This window comes from Triturus cristatus, chromosome 9, assembly GCF_964204655.1.
Source record: "Triturus cristatus chromosome 9, aTriCri1.1, whole genome shotgun sequence".
Classification (NCBI taxonomy): Eukaryota; Metazoa; Chordata; class Amphibia; order Caudata; family Salamandridae; genus Triturus; species Triturus cristatus.
Window position 1 is genome coordinate 1,010,392,636 of NC_140592.1, and position 27,229 is coordinate 1,010,419,864.

At 48.3% G+C, this 27,229-nt stretch overlaps 1 protein-coding gene across 15 annotated transcripts in view; it reads left to right on the forward strand.

Moving 5' to 3' along the window:
• Window positions 1–27,229, forward strand: part of TMED8 (transmembrane p24 trafficking protein family member 8) — a 108,156-nt gene that overhangs the window by 66,917 nt on the left and 14,010 nt on the right. The window lies entirely within an intron of this gene.

Genomic DNA, 27,229 nt, shown 5'->3' on the forward strand with positions numbered 1-27,229 from the left:
ATTTTATTTTGTATTTTATTGATCATTTGCCTTTTGTCCAGTTTTCAAAAACTTTACTTGTTCAGTTTTTAGCAAACATTACGTAAGTTTGGTTTCACAAGGGAATAAAACTACAAAGAAAGATATGTATTCTACTTGTTTGATTTGCTTTGGTAATGTTACAAGGCTTCCAAATGTGGCCATGCAGAGCTCTGTGGTGAAATGAGGTCCAGTGTTTAGGCCCAACTTCTGTGAACTTTGTTTATTGTGTTTGAGTTTTACAGTAAACAGACAACACAGTAATAACAGGACCACAAGCACAACACAGAGGGGCCAATAATGCATACATTTTAAAAATAGTGTGAAGTGCCGCCCAAAATAAACTGGGAACGGGAGAGTAGGGAGGAAAGGAGTAGCCATCCACTCAACAAGTTAGAAGACTGAGGCAAGCAATAATGCCAGTTGCAGCATCGTCATCCATAGTAATCAAAAGGCACTTCATAACATAGCACATGTTAGGAGGGTCAGTGCAGTGCAAGGCAAATGCATCTAATCCGATCTAAAGTATGCTATACCCGAAGAGGGGTCTGCAAAGAGAGGTCCACCCCTGGTCACACTATTACAGTCAAGGGTGGTCAAAGCACACATCCCGCGAGGGGGTCGCCTTGGCCACGTCAGTTGTGGTCGTCTGTGTCCCCTGGTACGCCATAAAGGCGTACCAAATGTCCTTGGGGCTGGAGTGGATCGGCATCAAGTCCCAGTATGTTTCCAATTGCTTGACAATATGTCGTGTTTTGAAGCCACCAGGAAATCGGGCGTGGGCGCCTGCATGAGTGAACTGCCACCTGACACTTAGCCAACAGCAGCAAAATCATAGTATGCTTATGTACCTCAGGGTGAACTCTTTTACATAGCCAAACAGTGCCAATCGAGGCGAGCACACAGGCGCAACACCCATGGCCTGCACTATAGCATCAAAGAACTAGACCAGAATCTCAGAACTTCAGGGCATCCCCATGCCAAATGCAGAAAATCAGCAATAGACGCAGCTCACGCAGCTTGCATCCTCTCGCAGTCTCATCCCATGCAGGTGCGCAGGAAAATGGTACAATCTGTGCAGAGAGTTAAAGTGGATTAAACACAACCTGTAGTTTAGGGGAGGGCCCTAGATTGAAATCAGCAGTACCACTACTGCTCCTCACTAATGGGGCATCCATTTCAGCCGACCACGCCTGACAGGTCTTAGGCGTGCAGATTGGTGCAGTGGCCTGCATGCCAGCATAAAGGCATATGATAAACCGGCATGGAGAAGGGTTAGTAAGTAGCTCCTCTAGGACGGGAAAGGTCAGTGTGGCCCTGGAAAAGTATCATGTCTGGCACCTAGGGCCGCCCGTGTTTGGTAGTACAACGGGACCTCTAAGAACGAGGGTGCAGCGTCATGAAGCGCCTGCTGCGAAGTGACAAAGGTCCCTTCTGGGTATGCATTTCCAAAGGACATCAGTTGTACTCGACACAGGTGGCTGCACACACCCGGGTCCGCCTGTACAGCTATCGGCACCGACGGAGCGAACAGATGATCCAGGCGCGCCCGCCAGCGCAACCCTCCCCACGCCCAGATCATGCACCACCGTATCAAACCAATTCTTCGACCGCTTGGAAGGGAGATACAGGGCAGACTGCAACTGGCAAGGGGCGACGTGTTCAGGTGCTGTATGTAGTTGAAATTGCATGGGGGGCTGCCAAATGTGGGCGAATTGTGCCAGTGCACTATAGAAATGGAGGTCCTTGTCCAGAGAACCAAGTCGACCCTGCTCGATGGGAAGTATGCGTAAGGTGGGACCTGAGAGGTTTTCGGAAGTACTTCAGCAGGGGTATGGTAGAATAATAAACTTATACAGAAATTTGAGGAGGACCACCCTTTTGTCAAATCCTAATCGTACAGTGCTCAAGCCTCCTTCATACCGCCACGCGGTCTTTGAGCCAGGAATATAGTCAGCACAATTAGCCTGCCAAAGGTCATCCAGGTCAAAACTGAGCCAGATCCCCAGATATTTGAGATATTTGATCGGGTCTTGTCCCGACGGCAGGGGAACTCAGACCCAGTGGCTCATGCAGTCGAAGATAGAGGTAACACTACTGATTTCGTCTGGTTGATGGTGATGCCCATAAGGTCACCGAACTGATTAAGCTCCCGGAGGAGAGGATTATGTTTCCCCCAGGGGTCTATGACGAACAAGGTGACTCCATCCGCATACATCAATGCAAGAGCCCTCCTGGGGGTAAACTCAAGACCATAGGGGAAGTGATGCTGCTGCAGCCGGGATGCTAGGGGCTCCATTGCTACTGCACAAAAGATGGGCAACAGGATTTGTTATGTTATGTTATCTGGATTTATATAGCGCATTACTGCCCTGAGGTGTCTAAGCGCTGGGATTTCACTAAGGGAGGGATAATCGCACCATTTTTCGTAATTGAGCAACTGGCTGGGCATACAGGAGCTTTATTAGCTGCAGAAACCTGTCACCAAAGACAAGATGTGCCAGTAGATGAAAGTGGTAGAGCTATTCAGTCGAATTGAATGCCTTTGTGGCTTACAAAAACACTGCAGCCTCACTGAGATTGGGGTCTATTGTATGCAGGGCAAAAATGGTGCACAAATTATGCACCGTGGAACATCGCGGCACAAAGCCAGATCGGGCCGGATGATGATCGGTAGGAGAGGGTGAAGGCAAGAAGCGATCAATTTAGTCAGTATTATGTTGTAAATATTGATCATAGAGAGAGGCCTGTAGGAATCCCAGGGTAGTGGATCCTTGTCAAGCTTCAAAATGGTGACAAAAGGGCCTCCTCTAGAGAAGGGAGCATGCTGTAGGGCAATGACTCCTCCTACATATCCAGAAGGTGGGGGGCGAATAGCAGGGTATATTATAGAAGAAAGCGGTGAGGCCATACAGGCCCAGCGCTATGTAACCAGGCAGGCTCTGAATGATCTGAGTGATTTCCCCCACAGTAAAGAGTTCATTAAGAACCCAACGGTGTCAGTCATCTAGCCATAGCAACGGTATCGGATCCAGGTAGGGGGACAAGTCATGGGAGGCCTGAGGCAGTGAGAGGTGTACAACGCAGAGTAGAAAGTAGTTATGATGCTTTGTATGTCTTCTGTACCAACATGAGAGGTCTGTCGATCATCTATGAGCTCCACAATATAGTCGCTGGTCCAAGGCTTGCGCAGCCTTCAGGCTAGAGTCTTGCCCTCTCTATCTCCCTCCCCATAATGCAGACGCGTGTTTCTGTTCCTAGACAGTGAGTTTCCCACAGCGCCACGTCATAATATGCTAAGAGCTTATCCCTAATAGACACTAGGGTGGTCGTGCTGCAGGAGTAAAAAAATTGGAGTTCCAGGGCTCGGATCTCTGCCTCCAGTTGCATCAGCTCGCTTCACAAAACCCAGAGCACCCCTGCCTGCTAAGCAATGCATACCCCTCCGGATCACCCCCTTTAATTGAGAGGAAACCAACTGCGCAGTGTGCTCAAAGTAGTTTATAATAGCCAGCCTCCAGGAGAATGAGCGGGATATGTAGTCTTTTTGGGGGCACGTTCGAGCAAAACAGGAGCATGGTCGGACAGAGTCCGCAGTAGGTGCACGATGTTGGTTGACCAAGCAACCACATCCTTAGTGGCCAGCCAATAGTCTATCCTTGTCCAGGTGTTGTGCGACGATGCAAGGCATGTGCCCTCTGTGCTGGATGGAGGTCAAATCTGACAAATATCTGTGAGATCATTATTGGTTATTACAGTAAGCAGCTGTGCGGCTGCATGTGGATGCGGACGCCGGGTATCACTTGACCTGTCTGTGCATGCGTCTAACACAGCGTTGAAGTCTCCATCCCAAAGCACCGTACATGGGCCTATCGTCTCGGCCAGCCGCCAGAACTCCGCAAATAACATAAGGTTGTCTACATTAGGTCTGTAAATTGAGATCAGAATCAAGTGGTGCCCCTGTAGTGCTCCCAACATCATAATATACCGGCCCTGCTTATCACACAGCACGTGGCGCGTATGCCAAAGAAGGCCCTTATGGAGCAACACTGCGACACCTTGCGTGTGATTTGAGTAGGGAGCCACAAGCCGCTCCACGATCCACCCCGCCCGTGGTCGCAACTGGGTTGAGTCCGTGAGATGCAGTTCCTAAGACAACCAAATGTAAATGTTTTGACTTTGCAGACTTGCTTCCCCCCCATCATTCAGCCCCTCTACATTTCAGATAATACATTTAATCTGAGGCTACCAAAGCTTCGGGAGGAATATGTTGTACAGGTAGCCAAGCTGCTGCAGCTGGCATAAGACGAAGAGGCATAAAGCTGGGTGGTAGCCAGAGGGGGATTGAAAAAAATGACATAAATCAATACCCTAATACCCGTTGCCCACTTAGACTACCCAATCGGGCCGAGCATCACATTCCCAGCCTCCACAACAAACACCCAAAACCTAGAACAAAATGATGAAGGGAATGATCCCTGAGGGCGTCTGGAGGTCTCAAAACACTCCCAGCTCAGAAGGAAATAGGTTGGGTGGGCAGGAAGTTAAGCGGATAGGGTTAGCGGAGGTTCCATAAGTATCGTCCCCACAGCGCACAGCAGGGTCATAACAGTGAGAGTAGTTGTACTATATGCAGTCAGTTATCCCCTCTCCAAGTGGGGAAGCTAGGGACACTCAGTGCAGCTCCGAATAGGTCCGCTATCAGAGGGGGACCCAAATACGGATGAGGCTTAGTTGTTATCACTGAGGCGGTCATGGCCCGATACCTCTGGGGAGGGAAGGGGCCCAGAGTTATTAGAAGTGATCCCTTGTACAAATGTAGTGGCATTCTTAAGATCGGTGAAGTGATAGGTCTTCCCCTGATGAAGTATGCGGAGCTTGGCTGGATAAATCAAAGAATACTTGGCACCAGTTTACTTCAGCATACGTTTCACTAGGAGAAATTTGCATCGGGCAGCCTGCACAGCCAGCATTACGTCCGCGAAAAAGGGAAACCTTGTTCCCCTGATATTGGAGGGGGTAAGGATCTATAGCCAGGCGCAGCGTAGTATCTCTTTCTCTGTACTTTAGCAGCCGGGCGATGTTTGGGCATCTCCGTGCACCCGGAGGCAGACGCGGCCCCAGCGAGCGGTGAACCCTCTCCACAATGAACATGGGGAGGATGTCATCACTAAAAAGGAATCAAATCATTATCTCCACAAAAGTTTCCATGTGATCCATCGCCGTTGATTCAGGCATGCCCGGAATATGCAGGTTATTCGGGCGTGAGGGTGCTTCAAGATCCTCGTTTTTACTTTTGATGATCGTTAGGACCTTCGCCATCTGTAGTAGGTGCTCTTCCGAAGAAGACTGCATGTTCGAGGCATGTGGGCTGCTGAATTCATATCTGTGCATAGATCGCTGCCTAGTGTTGGGTCCGGATGTTTGCACGTTGTTGTCCTGGAAGAGTCTTCGAAGTATCCTGGGATAGGTGACTCCTCCCCTGGTCTACAGTGCGCATGGGCATCCTCTCCATCCTCAGATTGTTTTTTTCCGCCATTGGGTTCGGATGTGCTATCTTGACTCAAGTTAGGAAAATCTTTTTTCAGGCCAAAAGGCCTTTAGTTCGCGTCGGTACTGTTCTCGATCGGTATCGATAGTATCTTTGTTAGTTTACTAACTTACAGAACAAACTTTCGCATCTTACCCGACCGTCGATTCGACATCAACGATGGAATCGAGGACACCATTCAAGAGGTGTCCGGTATGCAATGCGAAATATCCCCACGTCGACGTCCATCCGGTGTGCAACAAATGCCTTTCACCGGATCACGACGAATCTACATGCATGGCCTGTGCCAGATTTCGATCCAAGAAGACTCTACGGAATCGACGAGCGGCGAGACTCGAGGCGCAGCAAGCGGCACCGGCCCCGGCCGACATCTTCAACGCCGAGACCGAAGATGTCGAAGAAGTGGAGAACCTACCCTCCAGTCCCGTTTCCGAACATGACTCCGGATCGGAAGACGTCGACGAAACACTCTTTCGCAGAGATGAAGACGACACCGAGCTAGGAGACTACAATGAGGCCTTAGGGGCCGAAGAGAGTAGCTCCGGTGACGAGCAAGGCCTACCCGTTCAGACTGAAGAAAGCCCAGTGCAACAGTCTATGGCTCCGGTCGAGGGATCGCCTTCGGGCCTTACCCAAGACCTATCCCGCAGTTCTTCGGCCCTGCCCTCGGGCCCGGCCTCGGACATTCAGCGGCAGCCATTAATGCCCAAAACGGCTGGTTTCCCTTCTTCAAAACCGAAACCGAAAGCTGTATTGGTTCAATTGAAACCGAAACCGAAAGTGGCGCTGGTCGGATCGAGGCCCTCCACACCTTCGACGCCAGCAAAACACATCGGCACCGAGCGCACCAAACGAGACTTCGGTGCCGAACTCGAAGCAGCCGACGTCGGAGTCGACATAAGGAAGAAGGCCTTCGGTACCACCAAACCTGCTCGGCTCCCGGCACCGACGCAATCGACTCCGACCCCAAAGGTCAAACAGCCTGCTGCGTCTCACACCGCTTCCACGGCGACACCAAAGCCACACTCATCGAAGAAGTCGACGGCCATTCCCGCCCCTCGACTCGATGACCCACCGGCGCCGAAAAAATCCACGACCGCCTCAACAGAACCGGTCGGTGCAAAAGAATAGAGGGCGCTCCAGACGCGACCCATTGCTGCGCAAAGCACCAAAAAGAAAATGGTCCTCCAGGACACGTCGGGCTCCGAACCAATTAAAGCTCCAGCAGCCTCTTCGACACCAGCCAACATTACTTTTGGCCTGCCACCATCCACGGCCCCGAAACTGTTCCAAATCAGGACAGGGGTGACCCATACCACGATCACGCCTGCCGAACGCTCTGCGGAGACGTCTCCATCGCATCTAATCGACGCCGACACCGGCAGGATGATTATCCACAAACGGAAAATAACTTCGGAGCCGGCTTTGGACTCCTTCAGGATACAACTTAAAAGAAAGCTGCCTGTGGCTTCAGAACCAGTTCTTTACGAACCTTTCCACTCAGCCTACCAGGATCCACAATCCTTCTCTCCCACACACTCCGACACGGATGCGTTGGTGGACTACATGGGTGACCAAGTCCCCTACCCCGGAGACATGGACCCTGACGGCCAACAGGACCCAGATCAAACTTGGGATGACCCTGTGGACCCAGGTGCACCTATGGATGCACAAGACCCGCAACTCTATGGAGCAAAAACATCTCCCACAGAGGACACTGCAGCGTTCAACGCTCTAATTGAACGTGCTGCGGCCAATCATGGGGTGCAACTTCACTCGGACACCGTCGAGGACGACTTTCTTATGGATACTTTTGCATCCTCAGAAAGGAATATAAAAACTCTACCCATGTTGAAGGGTGTCCTCAAACCAGCAAAGGACATCTTCAAGGAACCCACCAGGGCAAGAGTGATAAACCCCAGGATCGACAAGAAATACAGATCAGCGCCTGGGGACCCTACTTACATCAGAGGCCAATTACCTCTGGATTCCATTGTCGTTGCGAATGCTCGCAAGAGGGCACACTCCCAAACAACAGGTGACGCTCCTCCCCCGGACAAAGAGTCCAAGGTGTTAGAGACCTCTGGCAAACGGGTTGCCGCCCAGGCAGCCAACATATGGCGCATTGCCAATACTCAAGCACTCCTCGCTCGCTACGATAGAGCGCACTACGACACATTAGAGCAACTAATCCAACATCTCCCTGACCAATACAGAGAAGGTGCAGAGATCCTCATCAGGGAGGGACAGCTCCTCACAAACGCATCCATCAAGTGTGCGCTGGATGCCGCAGACACAGCTGCCAGGGCCATAAACACTAGCGTCATGCTGCGACGACATGCCTGGTTACGAATCTCCGGATTCAAACCTGAGGTGCAAAACAACATACTCAACCAGCCTGTCAACCCCGACTATTTATTCGGCCCGGAGGTTGACACCACCCTAGAGAAAATAAAAAAGGACACGGACACTGCAAAGTCCATGGGGGCTCTCCAGACTCAGTCCTTTCGGAGCGGCTCCTTTCGTCGCCCCGGAAATAGAGGAGCAGGTAGAGGACAGGGGTCACAGCAAACATACAACAAGGGCAATACACAAACCACCTACGATAAAAACACCCGGGGTGGATATCGTGGCTCCAGTACAAAGGGCAGAGGACGCGGCTACGGCAACACCAGGTCCTCCCCCAAGAACAAGCAGTGACGCCCTCTCCCTTCCTCCCGACCACATAACACCTGTCGGGGGAAGGCTACAAAGGTTCCTGTCCACGTGGACCTCCATCACCACGGACAGGTGGGTCAAAGATATTGTCAAATACGGTTACTGTCTAGAACTAACCTCCACTCCACCCACAATACCTCCAAAAAACCGTCCTATGTCCTCAGAGCACTTAACGCTCTTACAGCAGGAGGTGCAAAGTATGCTTCTAAAAGGCGCAATAGAGGTCGTACCCGTCCACGAGCAAGGTACGGGGGTGTACTCCCTGTACTTTTTAATACCGAAAAAGGACGGGTCACTCAGACCTATATTAGACCTGAGACCCCTAAACAGATACATTCTTTCCGAGCATTTTCACATGCTCACTCTACAGCAAGTCCTCCCGCTGCTCAAGCAGGGAGACTTTCTAGCCACACTGGACCTCAAGGATGCGTATTTCCACATACCCATTCACCCCTCACACAAAAAATACCTCAGGTTCACTGTTCAAGGGCAGCACTACCAATTCAAAGTCCTTCCCTTCGGCGTGACAACGGCACCAAGGGTGTTTACAAAGTGCCTAGCTACTGTGGCGGCACATCTACGGAGGCAGCACATACACGTCTACCCTTACCTGGACGACTGGCTCGTTCAAGCGAAGTCAGCCCAGCAATGTGCCAGCCACATGTCCCGCACCATTCACCTCCTTCACAGTCTGGGGTTCTCACTGAATTACCCAAAATCCCATCTACAGCCCGCACACGTACAACAGTACCTAGGTGCGACTATAGACACTCTGGCGGCCACAGCTCAGCCAAATTTGGTGAGAATCAACAGCATGCAAATGCTGATTTCCAAGTTCAAACCACAACACTCCCTTCCCGCGCGAGTGTTCATGCAGTTGATAGGCATGATGGCCTCCTGCATCTTCATAGTCCCCACGCGAGACTACATATGCGCCCGCTTCAGGAGTGCTTAGCACGTCAGTGGAATCAGGCTCAAGGACAGTTGAAAGACCTAGTGTTGGTGAGCGGTCGGGCATACAACTCTCTGCATTGGTGGAATCCACAAAACCTTTGCAAGGGCCGACCGTTCCAAGAGCCTGTCCCACAGATAATACTGACGGCGGACGCGTCTCTCCAGGGATGGGGAGCTCATGTACTCCATTACACAGTGCAGGGACTATGGACACAACAACAAAAGAAGATGCACATCAACCTTCTAGAGCTGATGGCAATCTTCCTCGCTATGAAAGCATTCAAAGTACACTTGTGCAACAAAGTCGTGTTGATCCGGACGGACAACATGACTGCCATGTACTACATACAGAAGCAGGGAGGAACACACTCTCCACAGTTGTCTCATCTGGCTCAGAGCATGTGGAAGTGGGCCATTCAAAGGAACATGTTCCTCATGGCAGAACACCTCCCCGGCAAAGACAACCAGATGGCGGATCTGCTCAGCAGACACAGCCACCAGATGCACGAGTGGGAGTAACACCCATCAGTACTCCAACCGTACTTCCAGCAGTGGGGTCATCCAGAGATAGACCTATTCGCGACAAGCGAAAACGCAAAATGCCAAAGCTTTGCCGCCAGGTTCCCACATCCGCAGTCGCAGGGCAATGCGATATGGATGAACTGGTCCGGCAGATTTGCGTACGCTTTTCCCCCAGCACCACTGATACGGCTGGTGGCACGCAAACTGCGTCAACACTCACTGACGCTCGTCCTGGTTGCTCCAACGTGGGCACGCCAGCCGTGGTACACCACCTTTCTCGAACTTTCCGTGGTGCCCCATCAAAGGCTGCAGGTCAAACCCGAGCATTTGACGCAGAACCATGGAGAGATTCAGCACCCAGATCCACAACAGCTGAACCTGGCAATCTGGCTCCTGAAGTCCTAGAGTTTGGCTACCTAAACCTGCCACCTGACTGTATGGACATCATTAAGGAGGCCAGGAGACCCACTACCAGAGCTTGCTATGCAGCAAAATGGAAGAGGTTCGTCATTTATTGCAATAATAATGACATTAACCCGCTAGACGCATCCATCCAAAACATTATTTGTTACCTATTACACCTATACCGATGCAATCTGGCGTACACCTCTATACGTGTCCATTTGACTGCAATATCAGCCTATCTGCAGACCAGGCAGCACCTCTCTCTATTCAGAGTGTCTGCCATCAAAGCATTCTTGGAAGGACTCAAACGAGTCATTCCACCAAGCCACCCACCGGCTCCGATGTGGAACCTCAACTTGGTCCTCACACGCCTGATGGGTTGTTCTGCTTGGGTCTTCGGATCAGATAGAACCCGCTCAGCAGAGCCTCTCTAACCCAGCCAGAACGTTACCCCCTCCCTAGGGCCTATTCACACTAGTAACCACATATATATACCACCTAAGGACAGGGAATTCCTACTATATATATATATATATATATATATATATATAAGTGGCGGCCTCGCGATCCCAAACGGACCCAGGACTTCCTACCCAGACGGCAGCCTCAGCCTCACGATCCCAGACGGACCCAGGACTTCCTACCCAGACGGCAGCCTCAGCCTCGCGATCCCAAACGGACCCAGGACTTCCTACCCAGACGGCAGCCTCAGCCTCGCGATCCCAGACGGACCCAGGACTTCCTACCCAGACGGCAGCCTCAGCCTCGCGATCCCAAACGGACCCAGGACTTCCTACCCAGACGGCAGCCTCAGCCTCGCGATCCCAGACGGACCCAGGACTTCCTACCCAGACGGCAGCCTCAGCCTCGCGATCCCAGACGGACCCAGGACTTCCTACCCAGACGGCAGCCTCAGCCTCGCGATCCCAGACGGACCCAGGACTTCCTACCCAGACGGCAGCCTCAGCCTCGCGATCCCAGACGGACCCAGGACTTCCTACCCAGACGGCAGCCTCAGATCAGATCACACAAGAACTGCCAGTTTGAGCACAACCTGTTCTCTGGTTCGAGGGGCTCCTCTCTTCCTTATTCAGTTACCACTTACCTGATCAGGGTTAACATCTGTTCATGTCAAGTCACAGCTGACTAGAAGAATAGGCTACCCTCTTATACAAGAACACGCAGCACATGTTGATTCACTACAAACTGGGTACTTTATTACTCATTACATACGCAATCACATAACATTACTATGTAACACATAACCTGCAAAGAAAAGTGAAAGATTAGGTTGTACACTCTAATAAGAAAGGGGTCGACATCACCTTAGTCGTGTGTAGCCTGCACTCAATGGGCATCTAGGTTCCCTTCTCGTCTGTGTCTCGGCTCGCCTGGAAGTCACACCTCCGCAGTCACGGATCTGTTCCCTTCTCCCTTCTCCGAGTCACTGGGACCTCTTCCTCATCGGCTACTCTCTCCTCTCTGGCTATTCTGCTAGAAGTTTTTCTCCGCCTTCAAGTTTGTCATCTGTCTTCCCTGGAATAAGTAGTAGCTTTACTGCTAACGGCTAGATGCCGCCTACGGACTGAAGTAAGTGCACCGTATCTGCCTCAGACTTTCACTAATATAGAGGTGCATTTCCTCATGGAAAATTCCGGCCCGTAACCTGCCGCCCACCAAATTCTTGTACCTCCCTGTACCAAGGACACGCTCCCAGCCGGCCGGCCTGATGTAGTGTCTTCGACATGAAGAAAAATACAATCCTTCGATAAGGGCTGGCCTGAACCGGTTCTCTCCAAGCGAATAACACCTCATAACTAAAACATCACCCTTAACCTAGAAGCATCTCAAGCTGCCGGAGCAGAAAGAAAGATGGAGTCTCTCCCGTTTGAGGCCTACCAGGCCTGAATTCAGCACAGCTCCATGAAATACCCTCACTACAGGACAGGTTATCCCTAATACTAACGAATCTATCCCCTAGGATATGTGTGCAAGCCCTGATCTATGGGGAAGAACACAGGATCATATCGAAGTGCCTAGTAAATAGGCTCCATTCACTACTCTAACCCTTAGACTTGGATGGTAAGAGACTGAAGTCACACTAATCACCCGTCAACACAATAGGGCCGGGAAAATCGAGCAGTACATTTCACCCTTGACTTCAGTCTATTATACATTCATTAAACAGAACTAACATCTGTGGAAGAATAATATGAAACAAAGCTAACCGATCTATGTCTAGTACCAAATGTGCAGAATTGAAGTAGTGAAGGAATACACTGAATAAAGCAACAGATAGAAATCAAAACAGCGATGGTAATCAGAATACCTCCTAATATTTGACGTAACAGATACAAATCAGGTAACCAATTAAAGAGCCAGTCAAACCAGCCCTGGTCAATGTGTTTTCTAACTTCTTCTGTCAAGTCATGTAGCTTATCAATGCTACTCTATCATCCAGAATCCTATGGGGCTACTTGCTAAAGACCAGCGGAGTGCGACCCACGTGAAAATAATGTTTTGAAGCTCCCTGAGCGATTGGCTGACGAGCCTGGAGTCTGCACCCGCGCGCCGCCACGAAAGGTACTTAAACCTCATATTTTTTGGCAGTCTACGGCACCCCCCACACAATCCTGCTCCCTGCTGACGAGAGGCAACTACCTCGAAACACGTGTCCAGGGATGGCATTTATTATTACACTTTGTAGCATAGGTGTACTCGCCGCTGCTACTCTATCATCCAGAATCCTATGGGGCTACTTGCTAAAGACCAGCGGAGTGCGACCCACGTGAAAATAGCTTATCAATGTGAGCGCGAATGGATTGTGTATGATCAGACAAGTTAAAACAACAAAGACCCTCAAAATCAGAACAATCGTGTCCATGTTTAAGCAAAAGATAATCAATGGCCGCTCGATTTTGCAAGATGGCTCTGCGTTCACCCTGGGCGTCTAACAGCATGTCAGACAGGACTGTAGAAGTAGAAGGCCATTTTCCCAATAGATTTGGCATTATAAACCGCCAAAGCAGGAACACCAATAATTGAAATAGCCAGGCTAAGGTATTCAGACTTGGAATATAAATGCAAAGACGAGTCACAATCCTCCTGTAACATCACTGTATCTCGAATCACACGAGAATTGGCATTCGGATGTGACGAGAACATCAGTAAACTGAGTCTCGTAATGGCACAAGGGCCTCCAGAAATATTTGCGGGGACATATGGCCAGGAAGTATTACCACATGAGAAAAGCCATCCGGCAGGTAGTAACATCGTGCGATAATGACTGGGGGTAACTACCAAACTCTTGCAAGTCATATTGTTCTGGACAGAAGCACATGTTTTCGGTGTCCTTTGAAAGCACAAAGTTCGCTCATGAAGGTTAAAGGAAGTAGCACCTTTCAATTTTAGACGCAGACATTCAGAAATTGCACCAGGATTACACGTAAGGAAAAAGCACAAATCTCCTTGTGTGATATTATAGGTAACTATTTGGGACTGGATGGGGGGTATCTGGTCTGGTAGTTCAGTACATATGGGGCAATACGCATGGGTGGCAAAATCGCCCAGAAGAACATTGGGGCGAGCCTTTGAAATATTAAAAATATGAGTCAAAGTTTCTAGCGAAGCAGGGACAGCAACCAGACAGGTCGCCAAGATGTCGTGTGCAGATCTCATCGGCGTCAAACAGAAGTGAGGGGCATCAGTCACCCTTTTCGCCAGTAAGGTCCAAAAGTTCGATGACGAATCCCACGCAGCGAGGGAACGCGACACTCGGGTGCGTAACTCATCCCGGGTTGACGGGATCCCTCCTCTCTCGTCGAACCAACCCGAAAATAGTCCGACGACGACACATCCTGCAGCAACAGTCCAAAGAATGATCTGAAAGAGAATCAAATACAGGCATTATTCATTCTCGTAAGTAACATTTGTCAGCCGGGACCGCTTCCCAGCTATCTTTCCCTGGTCTCATAACTAAAATGGTATTGTCATGACCGGTGGCGATGACCTCTGCTTGTGCAGGGGGATTCTTAGGCGACTGCACCCAAACCCTGGCCCCAGGGTTATCTGTAGAGCCAAAACCTTTCTGGCCTCGTACAGTTAGCAAAGTTGGGGCAGTGCCTTTTACCATTTCACCACTGAAGACAGGCATTATGAGTAATTGAGCCACTCGGTCAGTTTGATGTATCAGTAAGTCAGCCTCACTGCTATTCAGCAGGAGCACCTTAATCTCTCCCTGATAATCACTGTCAATGATCCCTCCAAGCACCTGAATGCCTTTTACAGCCAGCCCCGATCTAGGGGCGATTAATCCAAAATTCCCGGGTGGTATATGAACACCAACACCGGTCGCGATGATGACCCGATCTTTACCTTTTATAACGGTGTCATCCATGGCATGCAAGTCTAAACCTGCCGACCCTGGGGTCGCTCTACATGGAGCCAAAGCTCCGGGAGTAATTTCCCAGTACATCACAGTCTCTCTGATTTCATTTGGCTGAGCATTAACATTCGGAGGAAACAAACGCATAAGTGGAGATTCAGCATTTAGAAAAGGACGATTATTCAAAATTAATAGCGCTTGGGGCAAAAAGTCTCGCCAATTCTTATACTTGTCATCTGTCAATTTACGCAGTTGCTCCTTCAGCAGACCATTCAATCTCTCCACAAGACCCGAGGCCTGCGGATAATATGGGATATGAAATACCCAGTCAATATTGTTTTCCACACAGAATTCCTGTACCAATCTTCCACGAAAATGGGATGCATTATCAGATTGAATTTGGAATGGCACACCATAATACATCATAATCAATTCCAATGTTTTAATGGTATTCAATTGGGTAGCTTGCTTACAGGGAAGGGCTACCAACAGGCCACTGTATGTATCAACAATAGTGCAAACATATTGACAATTCCTACTCATGGGAAGTGGACCGATGTAATCAATCTGCCAAATTTGAGCGGGCAGTTTCCCGCGATGTAAATGACCTTTAACAATTTGGGGCACTTTGCGCTGTCTGATATGCTGACAAATGGGACAATGTAAAATAACATTTTTGATTAAATCTAGGGGAATATAAATTCCTCGATCAGCAGCCCACCTGCTAGTGGCTTTCTCTCCAAAATGTCCTGCCTTCTGGTGGGCCCATTTCGCCAATCCCGCAATATCAGAATCTTGCCTGTCCACCACTGCCTCAGCAATTTTAGATTTCTCATCTGCAATGTTATGAAAAAATTTGTCAAGAGAATCTATCGGGGTGTGAGCATCCACATGGAAGATTGTAACAGTACTCTGTGGGAGCATCTCCCAAATCTCCTGCCATAATTCTTTTCCCCACAATTCTTTTGAATGCAATTTCCAATTATGGGAATGCCAAGTCGGTAACCAAACTGCCAGTCCATTGGCAGTAGACCAAGAATCGGTGAAAATATGACATGTGCCAGGTAACTCTTGTTTCAGAACTTGATAAACAGCATAAAGTTCAGCAAATTGACTGCTCTTACCTTCACCAGTTGTGCTCAGCAGTTTTTGTGTGATCGGATTATAGGACACCGCTTTCCAGTGCCGTTTCGTCCCTATGAACCTTGCTGAACCATCCGTAAACCAGACATGGTTTCTGTCCTCTGCGGACAAATCATCAAAAGGTCTACCCCACTTGACAGGAGACTCCTGTACGAAAGGTACGGAACATTCACTCTCAGTCTCAGTCGATGGCGCTCGCGCCACCTGCTCATGTAAAGATGCAACTCCTTTTTGTCCCACACGTGCCCTGTCTTGTATATACCATTTCCATTTAATCACACTCGCCTCTTGAGCATGTCCAATTCGGTGAGTTTTTGGCGAACTCATAACCCACTGCATGATAGGAATTTCAGGTCGCAAAACTATATCATGTCCCAAAGTCAGTTGCTCGGTATCCACCAGAGCCCAATAACATGCAAGTAACTGTTTCTCAAAAGGTGTATAACGCTCACCAGCATCAGGTAACTTTTTGGTCCAGAAACCCAACGGCACTCTACTCCTGCCTTGCTTCTGCCACAAACTCCAATTCGCATAAAGGCCCTGTACAGACACATTCAAATCCACATCACCATCACGTACGGGCCATAAATCCAAAGCATGCTGAATTGCCTCTTTTGCTAGGTTGAACGCATCTTGCTGTGGTTTATCCCATTCAAATGCATTCTTTTTACGAGTGACACGGTACAAGGGGGCCAATATTTGACTCAAATGAGGAATATGCTGACGCCAAAAACCAAACAAACCAATGAAGCTTTGGGCTTCTTTCCTATTCCTCGGAACTGCAAAATCAAGGATTTTCTGTTTAACCTGAGGGATCACTTCACGGTGCCCTTCATGCCAATTAATACCCAAAAATTTTACAGCCTGGGACGGGCCTTGTAATTTATCCGGATTGATTTCCCAACCTTTCTCACGCAGGCACTCAATGACTCTGTCCAATTGGGTCTGAACTTCCTCTTGTGTTTCGCCTTGGATCAAAACATCATCAATATAATGGCACATCTGAATTTGTTGATGAACCGGTACCTCAGCCAAATGCTCTGCCACCAGCCGGTGACATATCGTAGGACTATGCACATAGCCCTGAGGAAGACTTCTAAACGTCATCTGACGCCCATTCCACGTAAAACTGAACTGTTCCTGACACTCAGGGGCAATCGGAATCGAAAAGAAAGCATTAGCAATATCAATGGACGCATACCATGTACCTGGATGTTTTTGGATTCTTTCAATTAGAGTAATGACATCCGGTACTGCAACGGTCAAAGAGGGTGTGTGTTTGTTCAATTCTCGATAATCAACAGTCATACGCCAAGAATTATCACTCTTACGTACAGGCCAAACAGGATTATTCCAAGCAGAAGTGACTGGGGTTATAACACCTGCATCCACCAACTCCTGAATAGCGGTACTAATCTCCTCATGACCACCTGGAATACGATACTGCTTCTGACAAACCACTTTCGTCGCCTGAGGAACTTTTATGGGGGGCATTCTCAAACGACCAACCCGTATAGGCCTGGACGATATATAATGCGTAGTTCCAAATTGGTAACATCCATCATCTAAATGCAAAGTCATTCCTTTCAAAATATCAATTCCAATTATGAATTCTAAGAGTGGCACCACTAGTACAGAGTATTCTTTTCTAGGGATTCTACCTATTCTCATTTCAAGTAAAGTTTGAACTGCAGGAGTTTCCTTTCCACCTAATCCGGTAATTGTAAAAGGCTGACCTGTAAACTTCTTTGATTTTCCATGAATAAGAGTGGCCTCCGCTCCTGTATCTACCAATGCTCGGGCCCTTTGGATATTACGATGTCTCCAATAAATTTCAATATCTACATAGGGTCTATTATCTCTGTGAGCCCATCTGTGTACTGGAGCTTGACCTATTTCCTAGTCATGCTTACTGCATTCTGTGTACCAGGATAAATCAGGATAAAGACTCTCACGTTTCTTAGGTATCGGCACATCCTGTTCATATCCATTCCCAGTACGAAATGGATTCGTGTCTTCTGCATTGTACTGCGGGTTTCGATCGGCCAAACTATGACGATCCTCTCTCCTCCTCAACTCAGGGGATTGATCCCTATCATCTCTACGTCTGCTGTAAACATAATCATTTCTCCCCCTTTCTCTTACCTCCTCTCTCTCTCCGTCTCTCTCACGACGGGGGGGACATATCACGTACATAACGTCGATCATCACGACGAACAGAGCGCCCACGGCGGTCGTCATCACCGCTACCGTCAGAACCACCACGATCACACTCAGTCGTCCGAACACGCCGGGCACCCTCCTTCCGATCCAAGCCACGTTTGCGAAACAACTCCCACAAACGAGCAGTAGTCTCACCGTCAATGTCCTCCCTCCGCACACCATCGGCCAGAAGACCAGAAAAGATATCACGTCTAGTAAGTTTATTGTCACCAGGAGTACGAGTGTCAGGCCGGGACTGACGTTCAGGTTTAAACCACTCACCCAACTCACCGAATTGGCGTACCGATTCCAGTACCGTAGATAACACGTTACCAGTCTGATTAATCAATAAAGTCATCATGACCTGCTTATAGGCAACAGGGGAAGAACGAATGATACGATTCCGCACAGAAGATGTCAACAAACCATCAAGCAACCTGTCAGCAGTACCTAGAAAAATTGCCGTTTTCATCACCTCCTCTTTGAGACGTTGTGCAGCATCGCGCAAAGTATACCACGGTTTGTCATTCACAGGCCAATCGGACTCAGTAGGATACTTTTGATTACATCCCTCAGTCGCCAATTGAAGTAAAGAAATTTGACCACCACCATTATAGTTACGAAAATGATCCTGTACAGTAGAATCCGAACTCAAGGAACAAAACTTCAAACAATCGCCATTATCTAACATAATGCCAGCAGCGCCCAGTTCATAAAGGCGCACCATCCATGTGAGCAAGGTCTCACCAGCTCGCTGCCGAAATCGCTGCAAAATATCACTAATTTCTTGTTGAGTAAAGTCCTCTAAAGAGTCTAAAGAAACACCCTGCGGAGCAGCGGGAGACTGCTGCAACTTCCGACGAAAAACTGGATGCACCGAGACCGCGGGATGAGCATCACAAGGAGCTCGACCAGTACACGTAGAGGAACAATCAGTGGAAGGAGCATCGACCCCACTCGAAGAACGAGCGCAATCACGGGGTGCACCATCAGAGGTGCGAGAAGCAGGCTTACAATCATGGCGGGAGCGAGAGGACTCGCGCTTGACAGACTCCCCACCCGAGGAACAAGAATCACTCGAGTTCAAGATATTACCATCCCATTCATCAGGATTCCAATCTAGTCCGGCTTTCGCCACGACCAGACGCACCTTTCGCGTCGAAACCCGACCACGCCGATTCTTGTATTTATAACGAGCAATTCGCACAGCCGCTCTCTCGGCAATAGTTTGGTACGTCTCAAGTTTGTCAGCAAGCAACTTATTTTGACACCGTAACAAAGTATGAGCATTCTGAATCTCAACAAAGTTCGTTTCCAAATCCTTATGCAAGTTCTGCAACTTCAACAACCTCTCATGGAGAAGCCTGTACGCAGACAGAACAATCCAACCTCTGCGCCCCAAAACGGGAAGCTCATCACCCTTAGATACCGGCGCCTTCTGTAAGCAAGTAATCACATTAGCCGGCTCCGCCAGCTCCAAAAAAGAATTCCAATTCTCACTCAAACCAGTAGAATCAGCCCACTCACGGGCTAAGGCTTCATAAGGCGTTGAATCCCATCCGGGAATATCAACGGGCAATTTAAAAGTAGATTTTGACTTTCTAGAAAACATCGTGAAAAAGAAAGAAGAAAAGAAAGAAAAAGAAAAGAAAGAAGAAGAAAAACTATACACACAATTATACCACAAATAATATACAAACAAAACCACGCACACGCCGAAAGCAAACACGAGACAACACGACGCACACAGGTTTCGAAAACGGTTCGTGACGCCAAATGTTCTGCTTGGGTCTTCGGATCAGATAGAACCCGCTCAGCAGAGCCTCTCTAACCCAGCCAGAACGTTACCCCCTCCCTAGGGCCTATTCACACTAGTAACCACATATATATACCACCTAAGGACAGGGAATTCCTACTATATATATATATATATAAGTGGCGGCCTCGCGATCCCAAACGGACCCAGGACTTCCTACCCAGACGGCAGCCTCAGCCTCACGATCCCAGACGGACCCAGGACTTCCTACCCAGACGGCAGCCTCAGCCTCGCGATCCCAAACGGACCCAGGACTTCCTACCCAGACGGCAGCCTCAGCCTCGCGATCCCAGACGGACCCAGGACTTCCTACCCAGACGGCAGCCTCAGCCTCACGGACCCAGGACTTCCTACCCAGACGGCAGCCTCAGCCTCGCGATCCCAGACGGACCCAGGACTTCCTACCCAGACGGCAGCCTCAGCCTCGCGATCCCAGACGGACCCAGGACTTCCTACCCAGACGGCAGCCTCAGCCTCGCGATCCCAGACGGACCCAGGACTTCCTACCCAGACGGCAGCCTCAGCCTCGCGATCCCAGACGGACCCAGGACTTCCTACCCAGACGGCAGCCTCAGCCTCGCGATCCCAGACGGACCCAGGACTTCCTACCCAGACGGCAGCCTCAGCCTCGCGATCCCAGACGGACCCAGGACTTCCTACCCAGATGGCAGCCTCAGATCAGATCACACAAGAACTGCCAGTTTGAGCACAACCTGTTCTCTGGTTCGAGGGGCTCCTCTCTTCCTTATTCAGTTACCACTTACCTGATCAGGGTTAACATCTGTTTATGTCAAGTCACAGCTGACTAGAAGAATAGGCTACCCTCTTATACAAGAACACGCAGCACATGTTGATTCACTACAAACTGGGTACTTTATTACTCATTACATACGCAATCACATAACATTACTATGTAACACATAACCTGCAAAGAAAAGTGAAAGATTAGGTTGTACACTCTAATAAGAAAGGGGTCGACATCACCTTAGTCGTGTGTAGCCTGCACTCAATGGTCATCTAGGTTCCCTTCTCGTCTGTGTCTCGGCTCGCCTGGAAGTCACACCTCCGCAGTCACGGATCTGTTCCCTTCTCCCTTCTCCGAGTCACTGGGACCTCTTCCTCATCGGCTACTCTCTCCTCTCTGGCTATTCTGCTAGAAGTTTTTCTCCGCCTTCAAGTTTGTCATCTGTCTTCCCTGGAATAAGTAGTAGCTTTACTGCTAACGGCTAGATGCCGCCTACGGACTGAAGTAAGTGCACCGTATCTGCCTCAGACTTTCACTAATATAGAGGTGCATTTCCTCATGGAAAATTCCGGCCCGTAACCTGCCGCCCACCAAATTCTTGTACCTCCCTGTACCAAGGACACGCTCCCAGCCGGCCGGCCTGATGTAGTGTCTTCGACATGAAGAAAAATACAATCCTTCGATAAGGGCTGGCCTGAACCGGTTCTCTCCAAGCGAATAACACCTCATAACTAAAACATCACCCTTAACCTAGAAGCATCTCAAGCTGCCGGAGCAGAAAGAAAGATGGAGTCTCTCCCGTTTGAGGCCTACCAGGCCTGAATTCAGCACAGCTCCATGAAATACCCTCACTACAGGACAGGTTATCCCTAATACTAACGAATCTATCCCCTAGGATATGTGTGCAAGCCCTGATCTATGGGGAAGAACACAGGATCATATCGAAGTGCCTAGTAAATAGGCTCCATTTACTACTCTAACCCTTAGACTTGGATGGTAAGAGACTGAAGTCACACTAATCACCCGTCAACACAATAGGGCCGGGAAAATCGAGCAGTACATGGGTCCACCCTTTGAACCTCTACACTCATGCGAGATTCAATTCCTTACCTGGAAAGTAGCTTTCCTAGTAGCGATCACTTCTTTGAGAAGAGTTAGTGAACTCCAAGCACTAACCGTTCAAGAGCCATTTATACAGGTTCACGCCAACAGGGTCGTACTACGTACCAACCCCAAATTCATGCCAAAGGTGGTATCGCAGTTCCACATGAATCAAACCATTGAACTGCCTGTTTTCTTCCAAAACCCACAAACTGTCGCAGAAAGGGCACTCCATACACTAGATGTCAAAAGGGCCCTCATGTATTATATCGACAGGACCAAACCCTTTAGGAAAACACAACTTTTCGTTGCCTTTGCCCCACACCACAAAGGTAACGCTATCTCCAAAGCAGGAATAGCCAGATGGATCGTTAAATGTATTCAAATTTGCTATCAAAAGGCTAAACGCACTTTAACGATTCCCCCACGAGCCCACTCAACACGTAAGTTAGGGGCCTCAATGGCTTTCCTAGGAAACATTCCTTTGCATGACATATGTAGAGCAGCCACCTGGTCCACTACACATACATTTACCAAACACTATTGTGTAGATGTGCAATCAAAACAGCAGGCAGCTGTAGGACAGGCTGTTCTCAAAACTCTTTTTCAGACCGCTGCAGCTGGCACTGGTAGCCGCCGCTAATAAGAGGGCACTGCTATATATTCTATGCACAGATATGAATTCAGCAGCCCACATGCCTCGAACTGAATATGCTACTTACCAGTATGCATCTGTTCTTGGCATGTAGGGCTGCTGACATTCATATTGCCCTCCCTCCTCCCCGGCGCCTGTAGCAGCTGCAGCTCTCAGAATTACTGTAAGCATGGTCATCACTTTCTATATCTACTCCATCACTGCCACAATGGCGAAAAACAATCTGAGGATGGAGAGGATGCCCATGCGCACTGTAGTCCAGGGGAGGAGTCACCTATCCCAGGATACTTCGAAGACTCTTCCAGGACAACGTGCAAACATCCGGACCCAACACTAGGCGGCGATCTATGCACAGATATGAATGTCAGCAGCCCTACATGCCAAGAACAGATGCATACTGGTAAGTAGCATATTCAATCCTCCACATCAGATGTACGACATTCGAGTTGTTCAATGGGCCCTCGTACCTGTCTACTTTTTCTGTGAAGCGATCTAATCTGTTGGCAAGGAGATCGATTTTTGAGGGGCGGGTCAAAACTGTGTTTTTATGACATTGTATCACAAATCATTTTTTATTACAGTGGAGGAGGCAGCACAGATCTCAGCATCATGCTGTAGACCTTTCAAAATACAAGTACAGTGTCTTGCAGAAGCCAAATACAGTCAAGAACATGTGTATATTACAATACTTTAACCTCCACCTTGTCGTCATGGCTCAAAGTGTAAGGCCTCCAACCCCCACTCCCCTGCCCAACTTGCCCTATTTCGAATGAGGAAGCGAAAAAACAATAAAGACAAAGGAAAAATGAGAACAGAAATGTTAATATTGATAGAGCAGTGAATTGGCGTTTAGAAGCTGCTAAAGCGTGTGGGTTGTGAGTCTTATGGGAGGTGACTTCGGGAGATTCAACTGCGGGGCAGCGTCCTCTCAAAAGAAGAGAGGTGCTGCAATTGTATCAAACGTGGCAAAGATGAAGGGTTCTTGTTCTGGTGGGGCAAGTAGTTAGAGCGAGACTTGCAGAGAGAGAAGCCACTGTTGGACCCCAGGTGAATTCAAAGGCTTTGAGAGCCTCTCTGAAGATGTTTGCTATTCCTTCCATTGTAAGGGCCTGCCATAGGCGAGCATGCCACTGAGTTCATGCCAGGGCATCCTTTTTCTTCCAGGCTGCGGCAATGACCAATTTCACTGCCCCTAAACATAGCCAAATAATCGCTTTGTCCCCTTTAGTTTGATACTTAAGTGTATCCTTGTAGAGGCCTAATAGTGCGAAACTTGGGGTCTCCGGGATCGGGTAACCCAGGATGTTTCTAATTTGTGCAAGGATCTCAGTCCAAAGTGGACGGATAGTCGGACAGTCCCTCTATTTGTGACGGAAATCTCCCAAAAGCCCACACCCTCTCCAACAAAGGTCCGATGTGTTTAGAAATATTTTTTTATTTGGTGGCGTACAGATACTAATCGTACATGATCTTATAGTGTGCCTCTCTCATGCCCAATGAATGATTGATTACATTTTGTAATGTCCCCCCACAGGTATTTTGTCTCCGATATGTCCGTCTCTAACTCCTATTCCCAAACTGATTTATGTCACGGTTGTGTTTTGTGTAGCATATCTAATAATGAGTAAAGGAAGGAGAGGTTTCCAACAGTGCTTCCGGCCCTCTTAACAAATTGTTCAACGGGGGTAAGGTCTCTGATGGCAGTCGCCCTAAACTCCAGTTGTAATACCCAATGTTTCAATAGAGTATACTGGTAATGTTCAGAGTCTGTTTTTGAACGTTAAGATATTCCAATTGTGAAACAGAGGTGATAATTTTAGGCACCCACACTCCTTCAATGCATCAAAGGAGTCTGTTTCTAGTGCAGGTGAAAAGGCTGGATTATAATGAATGGGTGTGTATGGTGAGGGAAAGGTTGTCCATTCTGCATATCTTTTGACCTTATTCCATACTTTTAAGGTTGTCCTTTTTGGTGTGCTCAAGTAGGCATTAGGAGGCCATTGCGCTTTTGATTTCCACAGTACATCCCAGATATCTCTCCCCACTATGGCCCTGTCCATATTTAGCCAATGCTAGTCCGGTTCTCAAAGGGACCACTTGGCGATCACTTTTAATTAAGCAGCTTTATAGTAAAGGTGGAAATCAGGAAGGGACAGCCCTCCCGACCTCCTCGGCAATCTGAGAAGTATGTATGGCAGATGGGCTCTTCGGTTTTGCTATACAAAATGGGTAATGAGCGTGCGCAAAGTCGAGAGGAAGTCTCGTTTGTGGGCGATAGGAAGGCTCTGAAAAAGATATAGGACCTTAGGCAAGATGGTCATCTTAACCACATTAATGCGGCCTAACCACAACATATAGAGAGGGGTCCACCGCCTGAGGTCAAGCGGAGGATAGTTGGCCTTGTAGAGGTTTGATAATCTCGTAGTGATTTTTACGTCTAAATAAGTTCTGTCCTTTTTCTGCCCATTGGAATGGGGTTGAGGCCACCAGTAGCTCCATAGCACTGTTGGGTAGAGTCAGATTGAGGACAAAGGATTTAGATAAATTAATGCGAAAGCCCGCTATATTCTCAAATCTTTTGAGTTCATCTATGAGGGCCGCTAGAGATGAGGTAGAGGAGGTGAGAGTTAAAAGGACATTTTCCACAAATAGAGATATTTTATATTCTGGCGCACTAAACGTGAGGCCCTGAATTGTTGGTGTGGATTTGAGCTGCCAAAGGTTCAATGTTTTGAGCAAATAACAGGGAGAGGGGACATCCCTGTTTCGTCCCTCTTCCAAGTTAAAAGGGTTCAGAACTAACCCCATTAATTAATACTCTGGTTCTCGGGGCTGCATAGTTTGCTCGGAACATTGCAATGAATGCATCACAGAAACCAAAGCATTTTAGCATTAGAAAGAGGAAGGACCAGTCTACTCGGTCAAACACTTTTTCAGCATCGAGGCCTAGATGTACCGCCAAAATCTGTTTATTCGTGGCTTTCTCTATCAAATGAAGTACCTGTCTCATGTTGTCAGGAGTCTGTCTGCCCTTTATGAAGCTGGATTGATCCGGTGGATCAGATTCGGCATCAGATTATCCAGGCATATAATTAAGCTTCTACATTGAGTAGTGCTATGGGTCTGTAAGAACCACAGCAGCTTGTGTCTTTCCCACGTTTCGGGATAACAGTCACAAATGCCTCACTCATAGAGGAGGTCTCTGACCTCTGTTCTGCCAAATGATTAAAAAGAAGTGTTAACTGTGGAGCCATATCTGAACTAAATGTCTTGTAGAAGGAAGCGGTGAGGCTGTCTGGCCCTGGTGCTGTATGGAGTTCCAGGGAAGCAATGGTCTTCCTTGTGCATGGGTTCACCTAAAACATGAGTGTCTACCGATCTGCTGTGTAGAGTTTATTATAAAATTCCCCAAATATGAGCGCTTTCTCCGTTTCTGAGGTCGCCAACTGCCCTGACTGTGTACCGTATGTCTCCAATGTATTCTTTTTCACGCTTGGTCCTTAGTTGGCTGGCCAGGTGTGTGCCCACTTTATTACCTTGAGTAAGAGGCCTATCTGAGACAAAGAAGAGTCAACTCTACCCTATTGTTGTAAAGAGTTTTTCCCTCAACGTGTGACTTGTCGCTGTAGAATCAACATCAGAGTGGATTGTGTGCCTGTTCAACTTGATGTAATTCGGATTCAAGTGCCACGCATTCTGAGTCTGTTTATTGAGGGCAGAGTTCAAAGCTATGCATTTGCCCCTAATATATGCTTTAAATGCATCCCAGATATTAGCTATACAGGTATCTTGAGGGGTATTCATTAAAATAAAATCCCTGATAACCTTTCTTGGATCGTCTCAAAGAAGATGGTCCCTCATCAGGAAAGAGGGGGAAAACCATTGTCTGTACTATGGCGGTGGTGTGCCTCATTCCAACGTCACTGAGACTGGTGCATGATCTGGAAAGGAGATGGGGAGGATTAAGGCAGCCTGTAAATCTTGCCTCTGGGCTTGGCTTAGAAAAATGTAATCATTCCTAGAATATGTTTAGTGTCTGTGGGAGAAGAAAGTGCAGTTGTGTGCCGTGGGGTGGAGTGTCCTCCAAGCATCCATGAGGCCTAGGGGCTGGAAAGCCTGCTTAAGAGGTTTGGGGAAGCTACCTGTTGATGCTGTGTGGGGATGAGTACTGTTCGCACTGGAGAGCCAAGTCAAGTTGAAATCACCCATCATAATTATGTTTCCCCCAGCGAAAACGCCCAGTAGAGTCAGGAGTGAGTGAAGAAAGGGGACCTGATTAGAATTCGGAGCATAGACACAAGCAAAGGTGCACATTCTGCCCCTGAGGCAACCTTTTACCATGATGATCCTACCCTCCTTGTCTGATTTGTAGCCTTCTGGTTTAAATTGTATAGAGGAATGGAATAGTATGGCCACACCATTGTGTTTAATAGAGGCCGACTTAACTTGGGTATAAGTTTAATGCCTTAGTCTATGATCTCCATCTCTTGCGATGTGTCTCCTGCAGAGCTACCACATTGTAGTGTTGTTCCCCTAAACATTTCCATAATTTGTGGCGCTTGGCTGACAAGTTGAGGCCTTTAGCATTCTAAGTTAGTGTAGTTATCACCATTGTTACAATGAGAGATTAATCCGACATCTGATTTTTTCCCCACAATTATGGGTCACCCATTCTTAATGTGTAAGTGCCCCTCATCCCCTCCTCCCAACCGATCCCTATAGTCCGCCCCGCAAGTACCTCTCCAATATCCTCCCATCCCCAAATAGTCCATTCACTGCAAAAATAAATTTATGAATGATAAACAAAAAATCTTAAATCTTAAACTTGTAACTAGTACAACATTTAAACCCTAGAACCATTTGTCTTGGGAAAAATTTCTAAGCGTGTCAGACGAGTCAGTCTAGTACCACTACCCATGTTTCTTAATTACATTCAAAGTTAAGGTATTCATTAGCATTCAAGTAGTTACTCATAAAAGTAAAGATTCGTTACTATTTGGACCACAAGGTATTTC